Here is a 26,748-nt window from a genome sequence, read left to right as displayed (position 1 = left end):
CATTTACTTTTTTTAAAAACGAACAACAACAATAAAAGCGAGCCACTATATTGATGTTTATTACCCTGCTCTCTAGCATTTTCGTCTATGTGTGCATGCCAGGTGGTAATTGGCTTGTCCGTGCTTTATTGGAATGCACGATCAACACCATGATTCTCCTTCCATTCCAGCAACAAAACCATGCAAAAAAACAGCAACAATAGCCAGCAACGGCACACTCCTAATCCACTGCGAATTAACATGCGATAACGGAAGTGGAATCCAACGAATTTTTCCAATGCGTCGCTGACGTGTTGCCGCTATTACTGGATCTGTAACAAAATTTGTAATCGCAAAGCTTGGCAACAACAACTATAAAACTACAATAATACTAGTAGTATTCGATAAAACTACTCATTAGTTGTTGCAAGTATCTTAACTTCTTTATTTTGTTTTTTTGGGAGGGGATTTTGAGGCTTTTTGTTGTTTATTAAAGTGAATCAGTTTTTTTTTGGTTTTGTTACAACTTTTGTGATCTTGTTTTATATCATGTTCCATGTGAGTTTTTCACATAAAACATTCGATGAAAATTTGTGATTTTCAGGATCAGGATCAGTTGAATATGCTTTTTGGCATATATATCCACTGTATGTTTACTTTAATTTTCCAAATGTGAAGGTACATTGTTTTGATTAGAGATGGGTAATATATGATTAGTATCCTTATGGCCTTGTTTTTCATTTGATTATTCATAAAAGGAGACCATTTCTATTCATAAAATATGTCAAAATGGTTTCAAACCAAGCATAAAAACTTTCCCATAAAATCTCTACATCTCCAGATCTACAATATTAACCTAAATAGAATAATTATTTTATATGGGTTGAACCATATGAACGTATTACATTCCTGCTGTGGCTTCCCTAAAGCACTTGTTTAGCCACCGCACCTGGACATTAGCATTCATCTGACAGGCCCCAGTTTCAGTCAGTTTATGAATTTCATTCAGCATGCCGACACCATGACTTCACAAGGAGGAGTTCACCCTTTATGTTTTTGCTTTTGTTTTTCTCTTCCAGCATAGAATAAACCACTTTCTGAGGAGTGTATTCTTTATCACACTGACATTGAAGTGGCGGCACGGCCTCTCAATTACATATTGTGGTTGCTACGGTTACTTTGTTGCCATTTTGATTTTGCATCTTTCAGTAATTGACATTACTTTGCTATTCTCGTGCATTTTTCCCCATAATTTTACTGTCTGTCCGTTTGATACATACACCATGTTGCTCTACAAATCTGAAAAAAAGGCTGCCCTTGATTGCATCAACACTACGGATATTATTCACACTGTTGCTTCTTTCCACTTGGCTACAGTGAGCATTTCCTTTGGTGATTTGTGTAATTTTTCAAGGAAACTATACTAGCACCTTTATATAGATTAAGTTACTGTGAAATTATACGATATCAAAGATAACATTTTACATTTTAATATTTTATCTAGTCGAGTGCTATTTTGTTACTAAGTTCACATTCAGGTGCAGGATTCTTTAAACAAATAACTAACATTTCCTTAGTTACTTTAGTTTTGTTGTTTACTGTTGAACGATTCTTGTCTTGTTTCTATTGCTTATTTTATTTGATACTACAAATTACTATTCCTATTGTTATTATTTTTGTTAATGTAATTGTCACTTTAGTTTGTTCCATTATTGTTTTCTTGTTGATTTTTAACGACACCTGAAATACATCGCCAATTAATAACACTTTCGGTTGGAAAGATTTTTAAACGAAAACTGGAAGCTCAGCTGAAATCCGTGTAAAAATTGACCATTTGTCTAATATCGATGGAAAACGAGAAGAATTCTAATTTCACACTGGAATCAACTATATATTATTCGATTTGTAAAGTTTTCACTAATTCATTCGACGGAAAGAGAAGGAAGATTAGAAGAATTTAATCCGATTTGTGTAACAACACATCTCCCCTCTCTTTCCCACCTTCAACTCTGCCTCACACACATATCCTTTGCAGTTATATATATGATATTCCACGGGGGGCGAGGCGAAATGTGTCATCCCCCAATATTGTGCATTGTGTGTGTATTTCCGCATTTCGTTTTCAGACTTTTCCCTGCTTCTTTTGCAGTTGCTTTTTGTGCGTTTTCCCCTGTGCAGTTTTCCCTCGCTTTTCCACAGATAGTTGGAAATGCACACCATTACATATTAGAGGCACACACAATGCATCCCTTTACCCTTGCTAGCACATGCACTCTTGCATTCTGAATTCCTTCACATTTCTGGACTGGAAGGTTCTCAAATTCAGATGCAAGCAGTAGCATTTCACTGGAGGCATTTTCCCCTGAAGTACCTTCAGCGCTCTTCACACGTTTTCCTTGTTTTCCTGTTTTCCTATGCTTTTCTCCTTCTTTGTTCTCTGCCTTTCGCGTTTCCCTTACGGCACTTATTGCTTTTCTTCTTTTCCTCTTTTATTATTTTCCTTTTGTTGGATCAATCGCTGAGTTTGTTTGATATTTTTCCGCACTAGTTGCACTCGCGTTCGCGGTTTTTCACTTTTCGCGTGTAGTTTAAATTGTTTTTTCAGTCATTTTCGTTGCGGTTGAAGCCTTTAAATTTAATGCAAAGGTAATTCGTGGTGTGACCCACGTATCGATTGTATTTCATTAATAGTCGGGTCACTAGGGTGGGTAGGGGGTATATCAACGGCCTCTTCTCCGTCGATATATTGATTATGGAAAATGAAAATAAAATAATTGTTTTGTTAAAAACCATATCTACCCATTATTTCGTATGTATATAAATCATTTTATGAATTCTTGTTTTTTTTATTGGAATCTAATTTTTGAAGATTCGTGGGACATAATTAGAATTTTACCTAAGACGCAAACCAATTTCTAATTACTTAAATAACGAAAAGGCCTCAAAGCGTGTTGATATTCCCTAACCCAAGTTATTATAACCCATAAATCTTTTCTAGTCTTTGTACCGAAAAATTATCACAGGATATGGCAAAATTAATATTTTTACTTTAAATATTTTAGTAATTGAAGATGAAACATTTATTAACTTTTAAATTTAAATATAATTCAATTATTTGTGATTATCAGCTTTCGTCACTGCAGTGAATTTTGAGTGGTGATTTTGGAAGCTTCTGTCCCACAGAAGCACCGAAGGCCTTCAAAGCAAACGGTGTATAGTAGCAGGCCACAAATTGATTTTCCAAAATGGTTTCTTCCCTTTTTTTAGATTTAGCCATCTCACAGCGGACCTGAACTCGATTCTCCGGCCTGCAGCTGTTAGTCCATTCAAGCTCTGTGCCTTTTTTCGATGAAATTTCCATTTAATCAAAATAGAACTGTATTCGTAAATCAAAGCGCACTCGTTATTTTTGGCTCAGGGCGAGATGAATTCATCATAGCTGCCGATGTCCTGGATGATGAGGGTAAATTCCTATCTTTCCCTATAAAATAAACTATAATAGGAACCCTGTGTTCTGATAGATCAAGATCACGTGGCCAGGCTTAACGATGCAGGCCAGTGAGGTCCACTCATGGGCCTCAAGCCACTACCGGCGGATACCTCAGCGCTGGCCAAGATTTGAGTGGATAAGTTTGATGTGGTGGTGCTGCCCGGGAGGCTTGGGTGGCTCAATGCCACAGCGGGGGATCCTCAGCTTTGTTGGGAGATCTGAAGAACTTCCAGAGGTCCAATGGAAGACTCATCGCCGCCATCTGTGATGCTCCCTACCGTTCTGGCCAAAGCATGGAATCGCCTCCGGAGAACCCTCACTTCATATCCTTCGATGAAACCCCAGCTAGTCGACAAATACCACAGGTGCTTATCTTATTATTATTTTGGGAATTTCCAATATAAAAGATTATTATTTTTAATTGACTGCTTTCTTTCCTTTGGCCTATGGAGGACAAGAACGCTTTCAAGAGATGGAAACCTCATCCCTGCAGCCGGGAGCCCTGGAACCGCCTACGAATTTGCTCACTTAAAATCGTCCGAAGAGCTGGCGATGGCAAGGAGAAAAGTCGAGGAGGTCGCGAGGGCCTTCTTGTAACCTGTAATCGCCGCTTTGTCACAAATGAAGATTCTCCGTTTAATATTTTTAGAAATCTTGCTATTCAGATTGTTTTTAAACAATTTATGTAATTAAGAACTTGAATATTAAAAAGTACATTGGGCAAACAATGATAACTTAGCTTTTCTTTTTAAGATAAATATTAAAAAACTAATCTTAAAATTAATATTTAGTTTAGATATTAAAAAATTTAAATCTCGAAAACATTTTTGAATAAATAAAAGTAAAAATAAAATATCAATGTAGTTTTTATGAACGCCTTTTTGATTTGAGGTCTGTGCTTTGTATATACCGCAGCCTCAAACCTGCAATTCATGTCCACACTTATCGCGTTACGGCGTTATTTCCCAGTGATAGTTAGCTCAGTTTTTCTGTTGTGAACGGTGTTGTGGGTGTTCGTCGCCCGTGCTCGCGTTTTGCAAAGCTTTACTTGCTTCCACCAATTTATTGGCCAAGCGCGCATTTATTAAATCCAACCAAGCATGAAAATAAATAAGCTTAGCGCATTCAAGAAAACCAGTTACACAAGTGCAGAAAATCAGTGGCTTAAACAAAGTAAATAAAGTGCATACGAATGGTATGGGAACGAGAAAACGAAATGCAAGTGCGTTACAACAAATAAGAAATACAAAAGCCAAAAGAGGCTTGAAGAGGAAGATGAAGCCCGAAAAGTGCGAATAAAGAAAAAAGAGCTGCAACAAATATTAGAAGCAACTACAAAATCGGTGCAGCATTTCTACGTGACGCAAGGTCAATCATCTCTCTTTCTCCCTCTCCTCTCTCCCCATCCTCTGTCCCTCTCGCTCCTTTGTTTGAATTTAACTGCGAACAGGTCAAATAAATAAAAACACCACGATAAGAAATGCTTGTGTATATAAATTCTGAGTAATTCTACCTTCGTTTTCGCGGCTAACGCGCGTGATTCATAAACTCATTGTTTAAAAGATACAACAATAAAAAAAAAATACAGCCGTGCATTGAACCTGCTGAAAACGGCACCAGTAATCAGTTAACAACATGGACAACAACGATGAAAATATCGTTCACCGGTTTTGCAGTACCCTGCAAAGATATTACTAGCGTATACATATTACCCTATTGATATCTTTGCTTTGATAGATCGGTTAGTATCTTAAAGATGAGTAGAAACTAATAAAAAGACTGTATTGTATGGTTACTTACATTATTGAATCTCGAACTGCATTTGGAGCATGATATTTACCTAAGATAAATAACAAAAAATGAAGATTTCGTAGATTAAACTCGAAAGGTGTCAAAAGTTAACTTCGAGGGTGTATCTGAAATTCAGCTTCAAAATCTCCATTTCTTTCCCAGCTTTTGTTACGTTGTATTTTTCCCTGGGCAGTTTTCGGGGTGGTCCGCCTATTTTTGCCCGTCTGCCTTTTGTTCGTCATATTCGCATTTGTACGCCAAAAATTCTTCTTGTTATTGTTGCTTTTCTGAAGTTGGAGTATGTCATCTGCTTAAGGACACTCGTTTTCCTTTACTTGTTTTCCTTCATGACTGGACTCAAATCCTTACCTTTGACGACTAACGGTTCTGTTAAAGCCAACAGTTTTAACACTTTTAACGACCGCACTTTTTACAGCTTGGCAAACCAAGAGTTGGTTAACAACAAATAATAAAGGTTAAAATAAGTAACGAAAACCGGTTTCATTTATTTGAAAGGTCTTTTAAATGAGAATTTCTGTGTTTTGATGATTTCATGTTGCCGTCAATTTTATATTTTTGCTTTGCTGGGTTGTGTTAGCCCCTCCTCTCCCTCATACCCTTAACCCCTTGAAAACTTTCTAATTCTATTGGGAACCGGAGAACCAAATGTTCTGCGATGGAATTAGTGGAAATTTTCTCTCTCAGGTCAGCAAAACTGATTCAGAGTAATCCGATGAAAACATTGCGGACTCATTAATAACTCTTTTGTAAATCGCCGTGAGATGTTTGCTGAATTTAATGGCTTAAATTTAAGTGTCTTCCTCGAAAAGACAGCTTTGGCTAGAGATTTAAATACAATTCATTCCAAATATGTGTCGATGCTCTAGATTTTCAACTGCAGTTTTATGTTTATTTAAATTATTGCAAAATAGCATTCAAATGCAGATTATCGAATACCTTTTATTGAAATGTTCCGTTTGGAACCCTTGCTAATTGCAAATGTATTTTTATAACCTTGAATTTGGTGGCAAACAAAATCTAAATATAGTCTTTACTTTCACCTCTCCTTCTGTATTTTCCAACTCAGCTTTTATTTACAGAATTTGTATAAGCATAATTTTGGTCATTGTTCAAAAATGACCCTTTTCGCAAACCCTTCGGCTACTGTTCAGTACTCTATAAAGAGATAATCCAGGATCGATAGGAACTACAGAGGAGAGACCAGACAAGCATTAATAAAACTTAATGTGCGTTTCATTATTGGTATGGCTTCTTCTTGGAGCCCAAGACTGAGCAGAGCTCCGGTCTTTGTACTCCTCATTTCCCGATATTACCGGCTGATAATGGAGGCTGATTAAAGACCCCCTCCTTAAAAAATATGCACACCCGCAGCAGTTTCGCGATGATTCTTTTGATGAACAATTTCCATGGGACCTGGACAGACAATGGAAGAAGCCAGCTCTCCATACACATTCACTCAATATTCAATTTACATTTACATCCAAACAAACCTTCTGCTGTTTAAGTGATGGTTTATGTATATACAACCTAAAACACAAACAGTTCCAAGCAATGGCAATCAATGAATTAACACAAATGAATCATGAGGAAAACATTCAAATCAGATTTCTTCATTGCCACCATTACTTCATAGTTTTTCTCTTATCCATATCAAGTTCAGCCACTCCCTCTGCAAGGCTCTCCTGACAATTTAATAAATTGCTCTTGCTGCCAAGTTCTCTGGAATGACATTTTGCGTGGGCTGGGAATGGGACTGTGAAGAACTCGAGGAGGGACCGCCCTCACTCAGCCCATTACATTAGCCCACTTCTTATGAAACTCTTTCTCTGCCTACAGAATTCTTCCATGCTCTCTGTGTGAGATGATGGATCGCTATGAGTCACTGCTTCAAGAAGAATGAAAATACGACACTCGCAGAATTCGGGACATGGTGGCGATGGTGAATACTCTATGAGTCGCTGATTAGGAAAGTGTTGATTAGGGAAGGCAGAATATAAAACTAGGATCTTAAGGTTCAACATTGGTTGCTTGGTACATTGTCATCAATACTTCTTGGGAGTTTGTCAATAACAAAGTTATCTATAAATGATAAATCTTCATAAACTTTAGTTTGTGTAAGTTGTAAAGAAAGGATTTCAAGTTTACTCGCTTTACTTTGATAACCCTATTAGATACCTGATGTGTAATGAAAAGTTCTGCATTTCCCTCAAATATGAGATATTAATAAGTTTAAATAATGGCGGATATGCCGTGGCAAGGGTGTTCACATTACAATGCCAAAAATGGAAAAACATTAAATTCTGTTTTCAATTATTTTTTTCGTTTGCATTTAGTCTTTAGCGAAGCGAACAAGAACCCTTTATTGACCAGCATACAAAATAATTTGCTTTTCATAAGCTTATTTTGTTTTCATTTTTCATGGTCGAGTGCATTTCAACAGTTGTGGGTGATCAGCCTCGAGAATTCAAATCAACAGTGCTATTTTCAACTTGCTTTCGCTATCTTATCACATTTTCCTCAGACTTTTGCTGGCCTCTTATCAAAAGGAAGGGAAATAAATGAAAATTAGAGATGTAGACTCACGCTCTTTCTCTGCGATATATGCTGCGTCTAATTGGGATTCCATCAAACAAACAAATGTGACAAGTTTCAAATTGTTTACTCAACATCTAGAAATTCTGCCCAGTTTACCTTGGGCCAAACCGATTATTATCTTTATGTTTGGGAAAATATGCGGGCTCATCGGTAAACTATATAGCATTCCATATCAATGAACTGATAGACCCCAATGAACTCCAGACCTCGCTTGAATGAGTTTGGTGGTTTGTGTAGTGATTCCTCAGAATTCTAAAGCTTTTACTGTGTTTACTGCTGCGATTGGTATGATTAAATAATTAAGCCCTCTCAATATTTTTCTGTTGTTTGCTGTTCTTTCTCAGTTCTTTGCTTGCTGAACACAAATAACAGAGTCCTAACAATTATTAGATATGTTCTTATACCTTATGCCAAACTTAGTCCCGCTTGCTTTCTTATCTTTTCCTAATACAGGTGTCCGACTATTATACACAAGAAATAGTTGATTTGTCAGAAGAGCTTTAGTAATGCTGTAATATTTTATTTAATCAATTTTCTTAATGATCCAGCCATAAAAAAGCTAGTTGTTTCCTTCTTAGCAAACTCCTCGGAAAACCTTTAATCAGCTGGACTCTCTTGACCTCCAACTTTGCACATTTCCCCACTGTTTGGCTAATGCACAGCTCATCAGCTGCAGTGCTGATGGATGGCTGAAATGGGGATGGCTGCTCTGCTCCTAAGCCGCATCATCAGCTCACAGATCAGCGGCGATCGCTTCAACACTGCTTGCTACACAATCCCATGGTGGACCAGGGAAAACGAGTAGCGGGGGCGGGGTTGGTCATTTCAATTGAAACTTACGTTTCGTCTCAGCTTTCATACGTTTGCCTTCGGTTGGGCTGCCGCGTTCGGTGAAATGAAGCTGGCTAAATGATGTCGGGGTGAAGTGATTTCCCCAGAGGTCACTTGGCCTTTCAAGCGTTTTGGAAGGCAGTAATTTGCATGACATCTCTTGGCTTTTTATCTCATCAGTTGCTGAACTTTTAGTCTAATATTAACTATTTGTGGCTTTATCATAGTTTAGATAATGGAAATAAGGGCCTGAATAAGGTAATGTGATAAGGGTTACACACTGAGAGAACTTACAAATTTACATTTCAAAATATGATATCGAGTTTAAGTTTCCAGTGTTTTTCATGTAATCTTTTTGTTAATGACGAGCACCTTTGGCCATGGCTTAATCAGACCCGAATGTGAATGCCACTCATTGTTTATCGGTCTGCGTTTCCACACCATCGATAAGGACGTCCTTATCACTTGGTTTTGATTCCATAAAATGTCAGTTTCTGAAGTTTGAAACACATATAGGCAACACATAATTCGTTCCTCTGCAATTCCCACAATTACAATAGGAGTGAAATTACGCTCATTTGGCGACAAACGAATTAGTTTTAAGTGCCTCCTAAGTCTTTCCGCAATGTTGACGCCCAGACTTGAGCAATTGCCTTCATTTCAGTGCTGAGGGCCAATGAAAGCTCATAAGTCAAAAGTGCCCTGGGTGCCAGACTACAACAAGGATGTGTTTGTTTTTACTTTCTGAGTCCGTAAAGGAAAAATGAAACTGAGGTTTCAAGTGTTTCCAACTTATGCTCAACATTGAACTTTTGTCATTCTCATGTGCTCTGGAATTGATTTGAAACTGGATTGTGCATACAAAGTATTATAATGAGAGATTGTAGACCTTTATAGCTACAGCTGCTGCTCTCGGAAAGTGTTCATACTCAGTCATACACGGTTGAAAAGCAATGAGTATATAAATGTATTTACAGGTAAGCTACAAAAAGAGTGAAATCTTCCAGTTCTAAGAAGGCAGGGAATATCAATCTTCCTTATTAGTTGTGATTTTCTTTATCATTCTTTTATAGAGCTGATTAAATTTCCAATTAAACATTTTCGATCAATATCCAGCACTGCTGTGCCCTGCCGAAAACACCAAGCCTGATTTGGCTGATATAACAATAAAAGTTTTAACTGGACCACGCCAGTTTGCAGTTGGCAGCCCGCCCCAAAAGAAAAGGGCTGGGCGACAGGTCCAGCGTCGGCTCCATTAACTCACTATATCACTGCTCAACCAGACCATCGCAGTGCTCAGCTATGCATGTGGTTCTTACTTCAGTTGGCTTCTCCCATCAGAAAGCCCCCTGAGCCTCGAGGACTTATATTAAAAGTCGAACTCACACAAAGGCAATTTCCATTTAGTTCTGTGGCATCTCCCCACATCTTTTTTGGAATCACTGCACTGAGAAAAATATCTTTAATCTAAGATCATGGTAAAAGTTAAGACTATGCTGTATTCCCATTCCTTATGTTGGGTTGAAAAAGGAATTACTGTGGTAGTTAGTCTAATTTTTAGCATTTATCTTTCGACTTTTATTTCTATTAAGTAAATAGTACTATTTATACAAGTATTATAATAACATCCAATTTAATTAAACATTTACAAAGTTCAAGTTAAGTTAAGTTACATATCAAGATTTTTTTCTCTTATTGCCTCGAACAAACAAGCAAAACCAAATTCAAAGGCAATAAGAGCAAATAGTTAAACCAAGTGCTTTTCATGTTCTGTTTGCTCACCTCAAAGCTGAAGCGCGGATGGTGGGAGGCAGAGGTGATGCGGGGGAAGGTGTTGCAGGTGTTTGAACGGAACTTTGGAACTTTTGCCGCACCCTTGGCCAACAGCAAACAATGCAGCTACTCACCCAGATCAGTTACAGGTTATATTTACATGTTGTAGAGCTGACCGTTTCGGTGTCCCAGGATACATCAATTGAACTTTAGGTAGTCGAGTATATGGGGAGAATGTTGATGAGACAGGTTGGAGGGGAAGGAGCTATAACGTCGGAGAGCCAGCTAAAATTACTTACTTAACTGTAACATTATTATGAACATTGTATAAGGTATTCCCAGATTGTGGTTTCGGACATTAATAATTTATATTTATAAAACATTTGATGGTGTTATTAAATGCAAGGTGAAGGAGTTTTCGAGCTGGATTATAGAAGAAGACAACACCTTTTAGGGTATATTTACATCTACATTTCCCACAATTCAAGCACCTCACACCTTAACTGTTTTCGCCATATTTTTTAACTATCAGCAAGCGATTTGCATATCTTCCCCATGCTTTACTGTGATGAGCTGTTTGGCATTGGGGAAGCTGACTTCACAACAAAACCCATTATCCACAATGATCGGAGATGATAATGTTATTACAAGGCAAAAATGCGGCAAACACCCCACAGACCATGACGACCGCGCATACGCCCTCTGTCGGCGGTCGGCAGCCGCTGCTGCCGTACGATTTTTCTCGCTTTGACACATTTACATTTGGTTTTCCCAGTCGGCTCTCAACTCTTGTCAGACTTTTCACACGACTCTGCCATTTCTCCCTTTCCACCAGCAGTAACCGATTTTCCTGCATTTTTTGCAGAGAAACAAATTTATAAAATGTGTTGTTCGGAACATCAGAGAACTTTGAGTGTGAATCATACTGGAAGGTATCTACCCATTTACGATCTCGAATTTGGAAGTATACTTCTGTTTTGGGACATTATAAGTATTATTTTCTCCAGTGTAGGTTTCCAGACGCTCATTTCTCGGCTGCATACCATGATTTCTAGACCCTCTTTCAACACTCTCCCTCCATTCTTTCGACCCATTCAAGCGCGCTTTGCGATCCGGTTATTATTTGTTATTCAAAGAGCTTGTACTGCTTTATGACGAAAAACAAAGAAAAGCGGCAAATCGCGGAGAAGAAGATGAAAAAGTTTGAAAAACAAAACCGCATTAAAGGTTCATTTGGCGCTGTCGTTTTGTTTGCCTTTTACAGGTCGCGTGGAGTTTGAAACAGTGTGGCTGGACTCAGAGCTCAGATACATGGGCTAGTTACTCATATACAAAAATTCCAGTGAGTGAACAGTCATTTGCCGTTGTAGTACAAATTAGCCTTGCTGGCGATGGAAGCGTGGCATTGAAATATCACTAAAAGTCAAAATTTAAATGTTAGAAATAAGAACTCTCATTTAAATTTAACGGAAATATATTAACTTCAATACTTTATAACTTCGAGATTAGGTAAAAATTCTTTACTTCGCAAAAGCCCGTGCTTTCATCTCTCAGAGATTAATTACTTTAAGACTTATTGTGTTTCAAGTCCCTATTGTTGGTTAAGCGCTCCAACGAGATCCGAGTGTCGCTCGTCAGCTGTATTTCGTTTTCCAAGCTTTTCTTTAAAGACTTTGATTGGTTCCGTGTCCGTCCACCATCGCTGCCAGTCCGTTTGTTGTTATGCGTAGCCTTGAGCCGCAGCACTTTTGCCACTTCACGCCGATCTGGAATCTCTCAGACGGCCCGGTACCTCCGGGAACTGGACTGACACTGAACTACTTGATTGGGGCGTGATCGTGGAGGAATTATACTGCTCTCGACGAAACTCGGGCTCGACGATGCGGTCACTTCGCGCCAAGGAAAATGCCATCCCCAGCCCCTCCAAAGAAACCTGAACGCACCGCTTTCTGTCATTGAGGGGAAGCTATGAGTCGAATTCGAAACCGACAGCGGAAAATGGAAAGCACTTCGAGACGCTTCATTGACGTCCAAACTGATCAGCGCCAACTGGCTGGATTTTTCGCTCATTAGAAAAGTTGGCTTCAAAGCAATGACAATTTTGCAGCTTTCCCTCGCTACATACTCATCGAGTTCTGACTGATGGTTGATGACCGAGACGACGAAGACTTCCCTCATAAACTGACCGATATGTAAAAGTGTCGGACAGAACTGACATCAAGCAGCCTAGGAATTTATTGATGACAGAGATTTTTATTGTTTGTTTATTGTGGCCCCTCTTGCGGTTTCTTTTCTTTCTTAGCCTAGGCCAATAAGTGTTTCCAATGTGTTTCAAAGTTCACGAAGAAGCTTCAATACTCTTCTAACACTAACATGTACATGGTATGATGTCTTGGCTTAGTTTTATCATTTTCCGTGAGGGTATTTCACGGCCCACGAGCCGCATCAAAATAATACTGTCAGATCCACATCAACCTCAGAAAAACGCAAGAAATGAAACGAGCCTTCGAGTCAATAGGGGCAGGGGCAGCTAACTGCTTCGGGCATAAACAAGTTCAGCTGTGGCTACTTCACAAAATTTCTGCAATTTACATTTTCAAGCTGTCGCCTTCTGCTAGACTCGGCGTGCAAATAGGTTTATAATGCTGGTTTTTAATAAGATGTCAGTCAGTCATTGTCTCGTAGCTTTTGGCGCGTCACACATGACAAAATTGTATTCTCGAGTTTGGGATGCCGATGGATTGGGAGTGGGTTTGGAGAGAGTGGTTTTATTGGAAACTGGGAAAGTCAGAGTCTAAACTTTTAATTTTGCATTGTGATTTAGGAAAGAAGTAGATGGACACAGAGTTCTCGATGAGGCTAGAACATGGATAATCAGAAGTAATCAAAAGCTGTATCTTTAGCTAAGTTGAGATATGATGCCCATCAAGGAAAACAAAGTGCCTGCATTATCCACTTTTGTTTTATGAAGTTTTTTGGGAATATTGTAAGCTTTTTCTCAGTCCGTAAGGATTAGTCATCGAACTTTTTTCCTGGGCGTGAAGCGATAATCACAGAGTGGCACTAGACGGCTTCATTCAAGCTTAAGATTTCCTGTACCTTCAGATAAGGGGAACTATCTGATTGTGCCGCGGAAGCCAAGCACTCCAGTGAACCATATAAAAGACAAATTGATTGTTGATGGATGGAAGTGGACGTGGATAGATGGATGTGAGACTGAACCCAAAACTTCGATCCGTGATTTGTCATCATCGCCACGACAGGAAGCCTGTTATTCCACGTTCCATCGATGGAGTGTCATGTAACTTTTACTTTTTCAGCGGCATCGCAAACCAAAAGCGGAAAAGCAAAAAACACAAGTGGCAGAGGGGGTTAAACGAATATATGTGTATCTGTGTGTAATGGATGGGCATTAGAGTGGTTAAACGTTGCGCAACCCGATACTATTAGCAAATATTGACACAACATGACATGGTTTTGCGTATGCCATAATTGGGTAACTCAGCGACTGAGTTACTCCTTGAAATCTCCTGATACCTCGGAAGATATTGCTTAACCACAATAATTTAAGCTTAAGTAACCGTACTTGAAGGATTCTCTCACTAACTCAACTCATTCTTACTCGGTCTAGTAATGGTCGAATACAAGCATATGCCACGGCCAAGGGAGCCCGACAGAGCTGGATCTCCAGAAGATTGCCATTATCCATCGAATCACGAGACAAATGCCCGGCGTCTGGTGGCAGGGCACCTGAACCTCGAGGCGTCTACGGGGATGTTCCCCCCCGGATAACTTTGTCCGGGACTGGAGATGCTGGAATCAGCAAGCAGCGAAGGCAATGGAACCACTGGCAGTGGCGCCACCTCGTGACGAGGGAACATCTGTCCAACTGAGGTTCGTCCACAATCGACCCTTGAATGACGCAAGCCATCTGGAGTTTACATTCGCTTCCAAAATTCAGGGACTAATCCGCGACATCGAATCGCCGCTTCAAAGTCATCTATTGCAGAATATAGACACAAGTCAACGACGACTTGAACGACGCTAGCACGGGGGTGATGTCGAATTCTTCAGGAGGTGCGTATACGGGAAGGCCTCGCGGGGTGGTGGGGGGTTTGCTGCGCCTAGCATTTAGCTTCAACCCATTAAGCCAATGGATTGAAATTCGTTCGCTGCCCAGGAGAAAGAGTAAAGGAAGTGTCTAAGAAAATTCAATTCGATTTTATATAAAAGTTCTTGGTTGACAAACTTTCTTTTAAGTATAAAATATTCCAATTTTATCTTTTCTTGAATTGTTTTATAATGCTTCTTTGTTACTAAAATTAAATATGTAAGTATTTATGAGACAATCAAAGTCATGTATTCAGAACTTTAAAGGATTACTCAAAGTGAAAAATATGCATTTAATATAAATGTTATATCATAATGATGATCATATGAAATGCCATTATCAGTTGAAAGTTGCAAAGAGAAGAATAGCTGTCTTAATGTTGGATACTTACCATTTTCATTATCTCCCTAAACCCTAAGACATTGTTCGCCCTCTCATGCAAGTGCAGCATATCGGTTTCAGTCACCCATTTCATTTCACCTCAGTGCGGTTTCCTTCCACCTCTGTTTTCTCATTTAGGTCGAGGAAGGCTGGTGGCGCGGTCGTCTCGCGCAGCAAAGTCGGCGTCTTCCTATCAGAACTTTGTGCAACATATTAGGCCGTCTACATGTAAGCCTCGGCCACCGGATTGGCCGTAAGGCGCCACCGTCGTGACTAAGGTCATGTCGTTGACATGCCCAAGGCAGCGAATGTGGCTTAATGTGGCAGGACTACTGATCCACAGCCATCCAACTGCAGGAGGGAGGGGAGGAGGGACATCTGGAACGAAGCACCACTGCCACTCAGCAAGAGGCAACCAAGAGCAGAGGTACTTTCGCACAGAACCTTCGCTCCAGCGGGGAACAGCGGCCATAGCTTCGGGATCGGGATCTGGAGCGACAGCGACAGTAACGGGCAGTGCACTGCCGCCGCCAACGCCCCAGCGGAATCTCGCCGGGTGGAGTTCCCACACCCGGCAGCAGAGATTTGACGTGAACTGGAGCCTCTCAAGGTGGACGACATAATCATGCAAAGTAGATCAGCACCGAGCTGCCGGACAAAGGATGGTGGAAAGGCGAGAATCTCGCGGCAAGGTGGAGCGTTTTCCCGACAACTTTGTCAAAATGCTGGACCCTCGGAAGGTGAGTTTTCCGCCAGGGTTTCCCGCTCAATCGCGTATCGCATTTTTTTGATTTCAGTCTGTCAAGTTTGCTGATCATCAGCCTCCACCTCTCATCAATGCATTTTCCCGACTTAAGTGCAGTTTTCCAAACGAATAAGCTGAACGCAATAAACCCCAAGTCGTTAGACTTCGAAATGAGCTGTCGTGACGTGGCAAGGGATCAAAGTCAATAAAACGCTTGTTTTGGTAAGTGAATTAATTAAAGAAAAGACACAAGCCACTCCCTCCCCGACCACCCCACTCGCTGCATATCTCTCGGATCGTTGGTTTTCCATCGTCTCTGCGAAATTTGTAGATGACTGCTTATATAACTGGCGAATAGTGAATCAGATAACTTTATCACCGATGCGGACTGGAATTATATCTAACTTGGATTTGTGGTCGAAGCTTTTTATTGGCGCCTCGTAAATGGTTGATTTCGGAGGTTTTTAACAAGCTTTTTTTTATAATTGCGAATGGCTTTTAATGTAGATGTTAGTCTGGCTTACAAGAGGAAAACTAATTACTGAAACTGATACCTATGTAAAAGATGTAAAATATTTGATTATAAAAACTGTAGGGAAAGATATGTATTTCTTTAGAAAAAAATAGATTTGTCATGCGGCGCCCTTTGCAAGACAATTGGCTTTTAAGTGTCCAGCAGGCTTAAGTATCAGCTCCGATTGACATCCGAAGACAGTAGCTAGTGGGACTTAGTTTTAGATACGCGGTGCTATCACTGGATAGCGTTAGTTTTCCACCATTAAATAGTTCCAACTCAGATACATCACCTCATTCACGCACCTCACGCACTTTTCAATAAAAACCCGATTCAAGTATGTTTCGGTTAAACCATATCTCCAATTTCGTTTTTCCAGTTTCATACTTGCTTTTCGTTTCCAGACTTTTATGGGAAATTTTGTTTACTCTTCCTATCTACTGAGTACCTCTATCTCTTGTTTTATGTTTCACTCACATTTTGTACATTTATGACTCCGAGTCGCTGTTCTTTCTCTCTGTAATTTTCTCAACACTTTTCTCTTCCTCTCTTCCCTTTTTATTCTTGTCTTCTCTTTCTACTTACGATTTTCCACACTGATTTTTGGGAAAGTTTAATAAACGAAACTGCAAACACTTTGAAACACACTAACACTAAAACACAAAACGAGCGCAAAAATGCAGCGGCTCCACTGCCACGCCACACGAACCCGTGCCAGAAGCGGAATGGGATCGGATCCAGGGTCCGGGGCGGGTCCAGAGCGAGGACGGTGTCCGCAGCTCCACGGCGGACGGCAGCGAGGCGGCTCGCACGAGTTTCATGGGCGCGCGCTGGCCAGCTTTATCAGCACGATTTGTAGGTAAACGAGTTTTCCAGTGAGGGCAGCCGCAGCCAGAGTGGAACCTCCCTCCACCTCAGCTTCCTCCTCCCGATTTTCCTCAAGACTCTTGACTTTTCTTGTTTTTCTTTACTTCTTTTTTCGGCCCACATTTTCTTTTTCATTTCTGTCATTGGTTGTGGTGCCTCCTTGAGGCGTTTTAAAATGGAAAATTGTTCGACTTTGAACGCCCCCTCCTTCTTGGCTCATAATTTTATGATTTATGATTTGCTTAGTAAACCATTGCGTTGATGGAGGGTATATTGATGAGTTGTTTGTTATGCAGTTTACAAAAGTTACTCTGTTGAATATATTGTTATTAAACTCTGAAAAGAAGTATATAAAATATTTATCTACGTACTTAAAATATTCACTGTTTCCAAAGCTATCTTTTTTTGTTCATGAGATCATCAAACACTATCTCGCCAACTTATAAAATATTATAATGTATCTATTATCAATCTTGAAATAACAAAAACAGATTGATAACATATTATGCCAGAAATCAGATGTATGGTTTTTGTAAGGTATCATAATTTCTTATGAAACAACTTTAGTTGGCTGCATCTTTTTTTAATCCTCCGCTGCATTGAGTTTATTTGCATTGCCTTCTTCTTTGATTTTTGCAGTACCACAGGCGGTAGAAAAGAAGAAGGCTGCATCCAGGGAGTGGGCGTGGAAGGGAGCGTTCTTTGTATGGCAAACGAATCAAAGTTGTCCTTTGTTTGCGATCCGGTTTTTCTTTTTCAATTTGGTGCATGTTGTTTGTTTGAATGGCGAAGAGTTTGTTTTTGTCGGGTGCCTGGGTGACCGGAAAACTTGGTTGTTTTTTGTAGCAGTTTCTACAGAAAAAGAGTTTCCGCATTGCTCGAACTTTCCTGGCAATTTGTTGTTTGGGAAGTTGAAATATTATACTTTAATTAATACAAATTATTTCCGCGAGCAGACTTTGGCCTTGTCAAGTCCAACGTTACTGGTTTGAGTTTAGCAAAATTCATTTTTGGCGTTTAGTTTCAGCTTTGGCTTTAGCTTTGTCAACGTCGCAGTTTTTCAGGGGGACGCCATCAGAAACACTTGAGCAGCAGCAACATCATTAAAACTAAACAACAGTTGGCCGTAACTGGTTTTTTTGCTGCACTTTATTCCGATTTAACGTGATCTTCTTTTGCGGTTGGCGGCTCTTTCGTTTTCTTGCGCTCTCTCTTAGCTGGAAGTCTCTTTGATCATCACAGGGATCACCTTCATCATAGATCATCGTCATGCGGTTAGCTGGGACTTCCCTATTTTTAGGCGCCACCCTTTGTTTTAGTTTACTAAACAAGTTGCCAGAGGAGGAGCCGAGAGACAAACAAAAATATCATTCCGCTCTCCAACATTTCTGTTTCGTACCTTCGCCAGCGTTTTTGCTTACCTTTTCTAGCCAAGTCGATTTGGCTTTTTGATTTCTGACCATTTACGTTATTGAAATATTTTCGTCGGCGCGGAAAGTAAGCAATGATTTGGCTCTTGGTGGTGCGTGCGCTACAGTTCGCGTTCTTGCGGCTTTCTTTTATTGCTGGTTTTGTACCTCCAGTTCGAGTGCAATTGCATTCGTCAAGTTTTTTCTGCCACATGGGCAAAGAAGTTGCCTTCATTTTCTTCCAGATCAGCTTAGAGTCGGGAAAACAGTTTGGGCGCGCGCTTTTCTAATTATGGTTTTGTGTGCTCAGTCAGGTGTAAATTAAAGATTATAATTTACCCGCGTGGTCTCGGATTTCACAAAGTCATCATTAAGTCAATTCGTTGCTTAAGTCTTTCTTTTCCCTGTTAAAGTGTGCGTACTAATGCCCAGTCTAAAGTCGGGTGTATGTGTGTGTGTGTATACAACCATTACAGGCACATCAAAAAATAACAAGAAAGCCAACTGCCATCCTGCATAATAATGACAATCACCCAACGCTCAATTACTCAATGCTATAAGGATATCAACTTCGCGGTGCTCTTTTTTGCTGTGCAAATTTCATTATTTACTTTGCTCTGTTTGCATTAGCAAAAGCAGGTGAAAGTCGTTGAGGCCGGGCGCTTTTCTTTTCGGCCACCTCTTATTAGAAATTCGACCATGACAAAGCCAATTCTTTGACAGTTACCTATTGAGGCTTCGGGTACATCGGCTTGTCCGTAGGTGTAAGATTGATGGGGTGTGTCCAAATTTGGGAAGACATTGAGCTGAAATTTTGAAAAAAAAACTAATCAACATCGATAGTCTGATGTATAGATACGACATCCCCCAGGAGCAAGGGGGATTATAATTAGAGGTGATTACGAACCTTTATTGATTATTGACATCGACGGGGACTCTAAAAGTTTCATTTATGGTCCGCCAACGGCTCTCTCAATAAAAAATAATTTTTGTAAATTCGTGGATTTGAAAAAGATAAAACTTTGATAGCATCAATAAACCTTGATTCTCTGACAGTTAATTATTTTCATAGGGAATGCATCGAATGAAAGTATTCTATGGCATGAATCTGTTATTATTGCTTAAAAGAAATACTTTTTAAATGTTTTCTTATTCTAATTTGAAATAAAATCACCTTAAAAACTTTAACATTTGTGAAAATTGCGTCAAAATGCTTTTTTCCAGTAATCCATAAAAATCGCTTCGTTTCAGTCACAAATCATTCAAGTTTTTAGGGTGCATTTCTGGTTCGTTGGCCCCGATCTTCAGATAGCTGTTTCCAGTTGGCTATTGCCATTTCTTTGGTCTGACCTTCTCTTACACTTTTAAGTTGTTACTCAATACTTTCCGTTGGCGTTCACTCTTTTGCTTTGGTTTTTTGTGGTTTGTCTTGGCCTGGCTTGGTTCGATTTGGCTTTTGTGCATCCACCTTATGGCGTTTATTTATGCCCCTCAAAGTTGACGTCCTACAATCCTGCCGTTTGTTTTTAGCCCGCCTTGATCCGCTCCACGCCTCGATTCAGATTCAGCTTCGAACTTGAGTTTTGGTTCGATTTTGGTTTTCGCTTCTGTTTTTTGTAAGTGTGTACTGCCACGAGCGCTGCTTCCCTGAGCGTTTCCACATTAGTTTTATTGAAGATGGCAAAAGTTGTCGGCAAAAACCAGTTTCGGTAGTTTTCTCTGCTCAAGGCTATTTCTGAGCCGAGATGGTTAGTCATGGACCAGCTCATCAGAATGTGAATTACTGGATGGCAGTAGATATCGGCTATAAAGATACAAATGAACTAGTAATACCACGAAAAAGTTGGTCCATGTCAAATCAATTTAGGAGATAATAAATATAAATAATCAGATTAAACTTATTTGTAGGCCTTAAAGACATTGTGGTAAGTCTTGTCAGTAAATTCTTTAAGCTTTCTTAATTCCCTTTGACTATAGTAAAGGTAACTGAGTTATACTGTTGGTAAATAAAGTTGAATGTTTCGCATGTCGTTTCACGTGGCAATGCTGGCTAATGTAGCCTCTAATCTGACTCTGTTGCCTTATTTTCCAGGTTGCACCGATCAACGGAGCCCGAGCACCGCCGCAGGCGCAGAGAGAGCCACAGAGAAAGATCAGGAAACCGCCAACTCAACCAGCCACATGACCACAACGAACTCTAGCAATTCCAGGCAACACTTCGGTGACCACACGGCAGCAGCAGAAGGATCAGGTCGAGGCAGCTCCTCCACCACATCGAAGGTGTACATCATGAAGACCGGAAGTACGCATGTGGCAGAAGACCGGTTGAGCACCACCCACCACTGCTTCTTCGTCGGCGGGGCGCAAGAGGACTTCGGGATCCCGCGACTCCTGGAACGACGGATTCGGTGAAACGGGCCCGCGCCCACTGGCAATGGCCGCCCAAAGGAAGTCCCTGGAGAACCAAGAACCTCGTCTGACCAAGCCGCCTGGCGTGGGGAGCAGCTGCCATCGGACGTAGAGAGGAGCAGTCACTCCAGTGCCACCAGCTCCTCAGCCACCACAATATCCACCAGGATTGACCTCCTCCCTCAGTGAGAGAGGCAAATCCACGGAATATGGACGAGGAAGGTGTGACAGTCGCCACCACCGGTGCTCGCAGCAAGAAGCCGAGTGTGCCGCTCAAGAAGACTCCCACAGGTGGAGTGCCTGTGGCCGGTGAGTACTACTAGGGTAGGAGCCTAACGATCTTCGCTAACAATCGATTAGCTGAGGTATTTAGTATTTTGAACCTGAATAATGAAAGAAAAAGTTCCTTTTGACCATAAAAACAAAGAAAGGAACTGAAAGGTATTTCCAATAGGCGATCAAGATAAACAATCGAATCAATCGTGTCCGCTTTTAATACAATTATTTCCGTCCTAAAAAAAAAGATAGATAAAGAAAGGAAACATTCACAAATAGCTTTCAGTAGTCGTGGTAGTCGGTTTCAAAGCGTTGCAGCAAAGGCCCCTGAAAGTTCTTGAAAGCATGCTGATATTTCCATCTTTGAACTGCAGGTAACCTTCAGGGCGGCAAAAAAAGAACCCGGAGGGAAAGCTCACCACTGCCGTCTCGCCCACGGTTTGGATGATGGTCTTACGGCTAGTAAAGGTGCGAATCCGACTGCCTGAACTTCGAGCTGCTGGCAACGTGGTCATCCGGAGAGCTGCTACCATGTGGAGATGACGAATTTCGATCGGGAGAGCGTGCTTTCGATACTCCGGATATGCGACAAGGAGGTCAAGGCGCCGAAGAGACGTCCTCCATCGGCGGCAATCAATCTGGGAGAGCAATAACAATTCCGGTATCACGTAAGTGGCAGTGGGATGGGCGGATCCGGAGGAGCGGGAAGTGCAGTGAGCTGAGGGAAGATGGTGGGGGTAAAACATCAGATGATAATTCCCACGGGCGAGGGAACCGGTTGGCCAAAGCCGAAGCCGAATGGAGAGAAAAGGCGCCCCGATGGAGGAGCGAAGGCTTCGCAGGTCACCAGGAAAGGGCCTCGGAGCGGGGGCTTGAGGAGCTTCAGTGGCCGAAAGGACCTCCAACTGTTTGCAGGAGAGGCAGGCTATTTAGCAGCAGTGGTAGCAGCAGTACCACAACGAAAGTGCAATCTTCGGCGGTGAGCATCCTCCATGTTTGTGGGGGAACTCAACGACCAGCAGTTCGGTGACCAAGGTAATCAGCACTATTACCCCACCAACGATGCCGCCATCATGTCCCGCGTTTTGACCAGCTGCCAAGGGTCAAGCAGCCAGCAGCATGAAGGAGGACAAGAGCCACAAGGCCCAATAATGGTTCATTCGAAATCCAACGAGAAGTGTTTCACCTCAGTAAGAGCTCCAACGCCAGCAGCTCGTCCCGGGAGGATAAGCCCTCCAACGGACTGAGATATCATCAGGATGGAAATACACACTCGGGTGACCCAGCTGGAGCAGCGGGTGGATAAACTAGAAGGACTAGTGCTAAACACGGCGAACCATCGAGGAGCTGGTGAGGGGCCTTGGAAGTCCGAGGCCGAGAGCGTCAGATTCAAGAGCGAACTGGACAAATACGCGCGAGTGTGACGCGATTTGAGCCTAGTTAGGAGTACTGCCTTTGAAGCTAGCTTTTGGGTCCATTGATTTGCCTAGCAGATGCTGAACTCCCATACCAGGCCTAGAAACGTAGAGACGTAGTGAGAGTAGACCAGAACCCAAGACAATCCCAAATATCAGCACTCTGTGTTCTGTACCTAACACCAGAATGATCTATCAAACCAAAAGATCACATTTTGCATGCCAAACCGTTTAGTTTTTCTATAATACCTGTATTCGCCCTGCATATGTCGATATCTGATAATTTCGATAAGTATTTTTTATACACTCATTGTTAAGATAGTCAGAAGAGTGTGATTCTTTTAGCTGCTTTCGATTGCGATTTTGTTTGTTTATACGATTTTTTTATAGATTATTTTTTAAAGATATTAGTTAGAGAGGGAAACTGTACTATAAACTATATACTTCAAACGAGAGAGAAACATACAAAGTTCGATGAGTTGATAATGATGATGGATGATGATGCTAACCAAGCAATACCAATAAATAATGCAAATAATACTAATGTTTCTGAATGTTTTTTATTTTCTTATTTTGATGTAGATTTTGTTTTCCCAATTTCTCAAACGACCGATGATATTAGATAGCGTTAGAGAATCCACATATCTTAGCCCGGATAACAAAACTAACCTTTTTGATACAATCTTTTCGCACAGCAAGCAAAATCGCGGAAATTCGACAATTGGATGTCTCTAATTGGTCTTGATCTCCGGATATTGGCCTCAGATCAAACGACACTTAGAATTAGAATCAGAGATTTGACCCAGGACCCGCCTGGCAGTGGCATATACTCCTTTTTCTTTTTTGTGAGGCAGTTTCCCTGCTTGGCAATCCATCTGTATCTGTAGTCAATTCCATTGAAGCAGTCTGCTTTCCGATTGTTAATAAGATGTTGTGGTTACATTTTGAAATATCGTATTTTGTGCTGTATTAAAGTGTAAATATTATTGTAAATGAATATGGTAAACATTTTCATAATTAGTAAAGCCAAGTGGTAATCTAGTTTGAATCCTTAGCTGAAAGAGAAGGGTGGGCTATAAGGGCTCTTGGCTACTTTTTTCATCTAGCGCTTATAGCTTAGTTGGTGGTCTTGGAAACATTTTCATCATTAGTCAGTTAAGTCAGTAGCTTTTATATTAATATTAGAAGACGTTTATCCCGGTTATTCCAAAAAAGCACGAGTTGCAAGAAAGTCCCCGGATCTGCATTTGGCAGCAAACAGTAAAACGTTTTAAAGCTTTGCTTTAAAGAGCACCACTGCTTCGGATTGGTTTGTGTCTTTACTAACGTTAACGTACGCTTATTTACGTGTAAGATTTTTGTAAATGTAAGCTTTGGGTGTCACAAATAATAATATTTCTTCATTTATAATTATTAAGTGGATTATTACAGATTAAACATATTAACAATATAAATATATAGAGCAAAACTGGAAGTTAGTTTAAATTGCCGTATCTTTCTAGTTTGAGCAATTTCAATCTGGCACAAATATAGATAGGGAAGTGATGGAGGTTTGGTCTTAATCATTAGTTTAAGTCAAATGGGCGTGGACAGCAAGCTTGGCTTTTTGGATCAAAACAAGCCATCAAAAGAATTATATACAAATCAGCCAGAGAACTGACTCTTTACTTCACTGATTTCCTGTTGGCTGATTTGTTTGCTGGCAGCTGTGTTTGCTGCTTCGTTCTGCAAATCGGGCTGCCCTGCCTGCTGTGGAAGCTGGGCTTTGCTTTGCTCTCTTTCAGGAAGTGCAGGCTTTGGCACTTGGTTGTCTGCCGTGGGAGAATGTGGTCATTGAAACTTGGGGTTTGAGCCCATCGCGCTGGCCGCCCGGAGCTTTCTTTTCAGGCTGGCTTCATGACCGTTTCTGATCGCTGGAATTCAGTTAATTGTGGGATTTTGCCAGCCAGTGGACGCAAGCGCGGCGCTCGAGAGACTTTCCGGAGGTTTTCCTAAATACAAACACTATGCGTTTCTGGTCGAAAGTATCTTTTCAGTTAGGCAGACGCTCTGCACCCCACCTTCCCCTTTTAGGGCCTCGAAGAGAGCCTTTCGAGTCGAGAAAACAAAAAGCCAATGATCAACACAGGCTGAAAAACCATATTTAAGAAGGACCGTTCCAAAATCAAGACTGCAGAGACCAAAGGCCCCTTTTCTACCAAGTCAGCAATACAGAGCTTTGGGAGTGTGTGTCTGTGTGTGTACAGTGTGTCTTTAGTGTGTGCCTTTAATCCATTCAATTATGCAAGCCCAAATAAAACAAATATATTAAACTCATGAAAACGAAGGTGAAACAACTTTTGAAAGAGCTATGCAAAATTAAATGCAGTCCGCGAACGCCATGTTCAAAGCTTCGCGCCAATATTGCTCCACGAGAAATGGCTTAGCAACAATTGCATTGAACAAACTGAGTTGAATCTGAAACTGAAACTGAAAATAACAACAGTCCGTAAATATAAACAATCAAATCCAACAACAACGACAACGAGGGATTAAAACAACAACTATAAATGTGGTGGTGGGTGCATTATAAGTCGTGGCGGTTTGGTAAAAAAGAACGGTTAATAATATGCCACAGCGAAAATGTTTTTGCATCATAAAAACTAAGCAATTTGTATTAACGAGATGTTAATCTGATTGACTTCAAGATTTTTAATCAAATTCATAAAATAACCTTTCTTTATTATCTCTTCTACCAAGAAAATATTTTAAATAAATTTGGTGGATAGAATTTCACTTTTTTTTTATAAGACCCTTGCTGAGTTTTGATTTTAAATTTAAACACTTAAGACTCCTGTAGTACTATATAAAATGACTGGGAAATTAAGAAATGTAAAATGTGTAACAAATTCATTTCAATCTGTTTCATGATCCAAACCATTCTCCTGTGCAAAGTGAACAAGATCCTCCAAAGCATATGAATGACAAAATCGTCAAAACCAAAAGCTGCTTTTATGCAAACTGCTTTTATGTTTTTAGGATTTTCTCCTTTTGCACATATTTTTTTTGTCGCTTTTGTTTTGTTTTCGGTATGCCTATTTGTTATCACAATCTTTTATTACAATTTAATTTTTGTTACAGTTTTTTCTGCATTTTTTGGTATTTATTTTTTTGGCTTCTTGCTTGCCGTTTGCTCAACGTGCGGTGGGCTTTTATATTGTTTTTGCTTTCGCCGCCATAAAGTGGATTTGTCTTCTTGATCAGGAAACTGGGTGAAAGGGCGGCGCAGAGGCGGGCCAGGTTGGGAGAGATATGTCGGCCAGCTGCCCTCAAGGTCACGGTGATTTGTCGGTGAGTTGGTCAATTGGTACGGTGTGCATTAGTGTCATTCGAAATGAGATACAAAGGTGCCGAGTATAGATCTGAGTGAGTGTTTGTTCCCTTGTAGTGATTTGTATTACATTGATCTGTGATGGACAGTGGATTACACACTATTTCGCATGATTCATATCTCTGCATCGCGATATCGACACAAACGAGACTTTAATGGCCCATATATCTCATTATTATTTTTAGACGCCCTGCTACCGCACGCAATAATGGTTTGCCCGCCTGTAATTGAGCGTAAGAGATTTAGTGACCATGTCCCATCTTTCGGCATCGACACAAAGTTCGAAACAAAACACAGCGCCGCGGAGTGAATTCAATTGCATTTGTCGCATTGAAAGTCCGCCAGCTGCCGAATGCCAAGGAAAAGCCTCAGTATCCATCCATGGCAGTACTGGCAATGATTTGAAGGAAAATTTATGGCAGCAATTTAGCAGCACACCGACGATCCATTTGAATGCCGAGTACTGAAGTTCACATTTACTCTCAATCCAATCAATGAATCTCAACAGGGTGTAGAACACGTTCGCAGTCAGCCAGTTATATCAGTTTCCAAAATGTTTAGAGCATAACATTCGATTAACGATCTGTTTTGGACTAATACCTCAGTCACGACCGTATAATCAAGCAGATTAATCTGTTTCGAGATTTTGAGAAATAATAAATCAATCATCATAATAAACGCAATGCAGCCACCTTTTATTTGTTTCAATAATAAATATAAAAGCTGATTTGACATATTTTATTCATTTCATAACCGAACTTGAAGTACAAC

General features: G+C 40.6%; 2 pseudogenes; both read left to right on the top strand.

Annotated features, from left to right (window-relative positions):
• Positions 1-3,550: 3,550 nt before the first annotated feature.
• LOC121530276 lies at positions 3,551-4,066 on the top strand (annotated as a pseudogene).
• A 9,618-nt stretch (positions 4,067-13,684) lies between these two features.
• LOC121530279 lies at positions 13,685-22,616 on the top strand (annotated as a pseudogene).
• The last annotated feature ends 4,132 nt before the right edge of the window (positions 22,617-26,748 follow it).

The sequence above is a fragment of the Drosophila eugracilis genome, unplaced genomic scaffold (assembly GCF_018153835.1).
Source record: "Drosophila eugracilis isolate 14026-0451.02 unplaced genomic scaffold, ASM1815383v1 contig_1247, whole genome shotgun sequence".
NCBI classification, from domain to species: domain Eukaryota; kingdom Metazoa; phylum Arthropoda; class Insecta; order Diptera; family Drosophilidae; genus Drosophila; species Drosophila eugracilis.
This window is presented reverse-complemented; position numbering and strand designations above follow the sequence as displayed.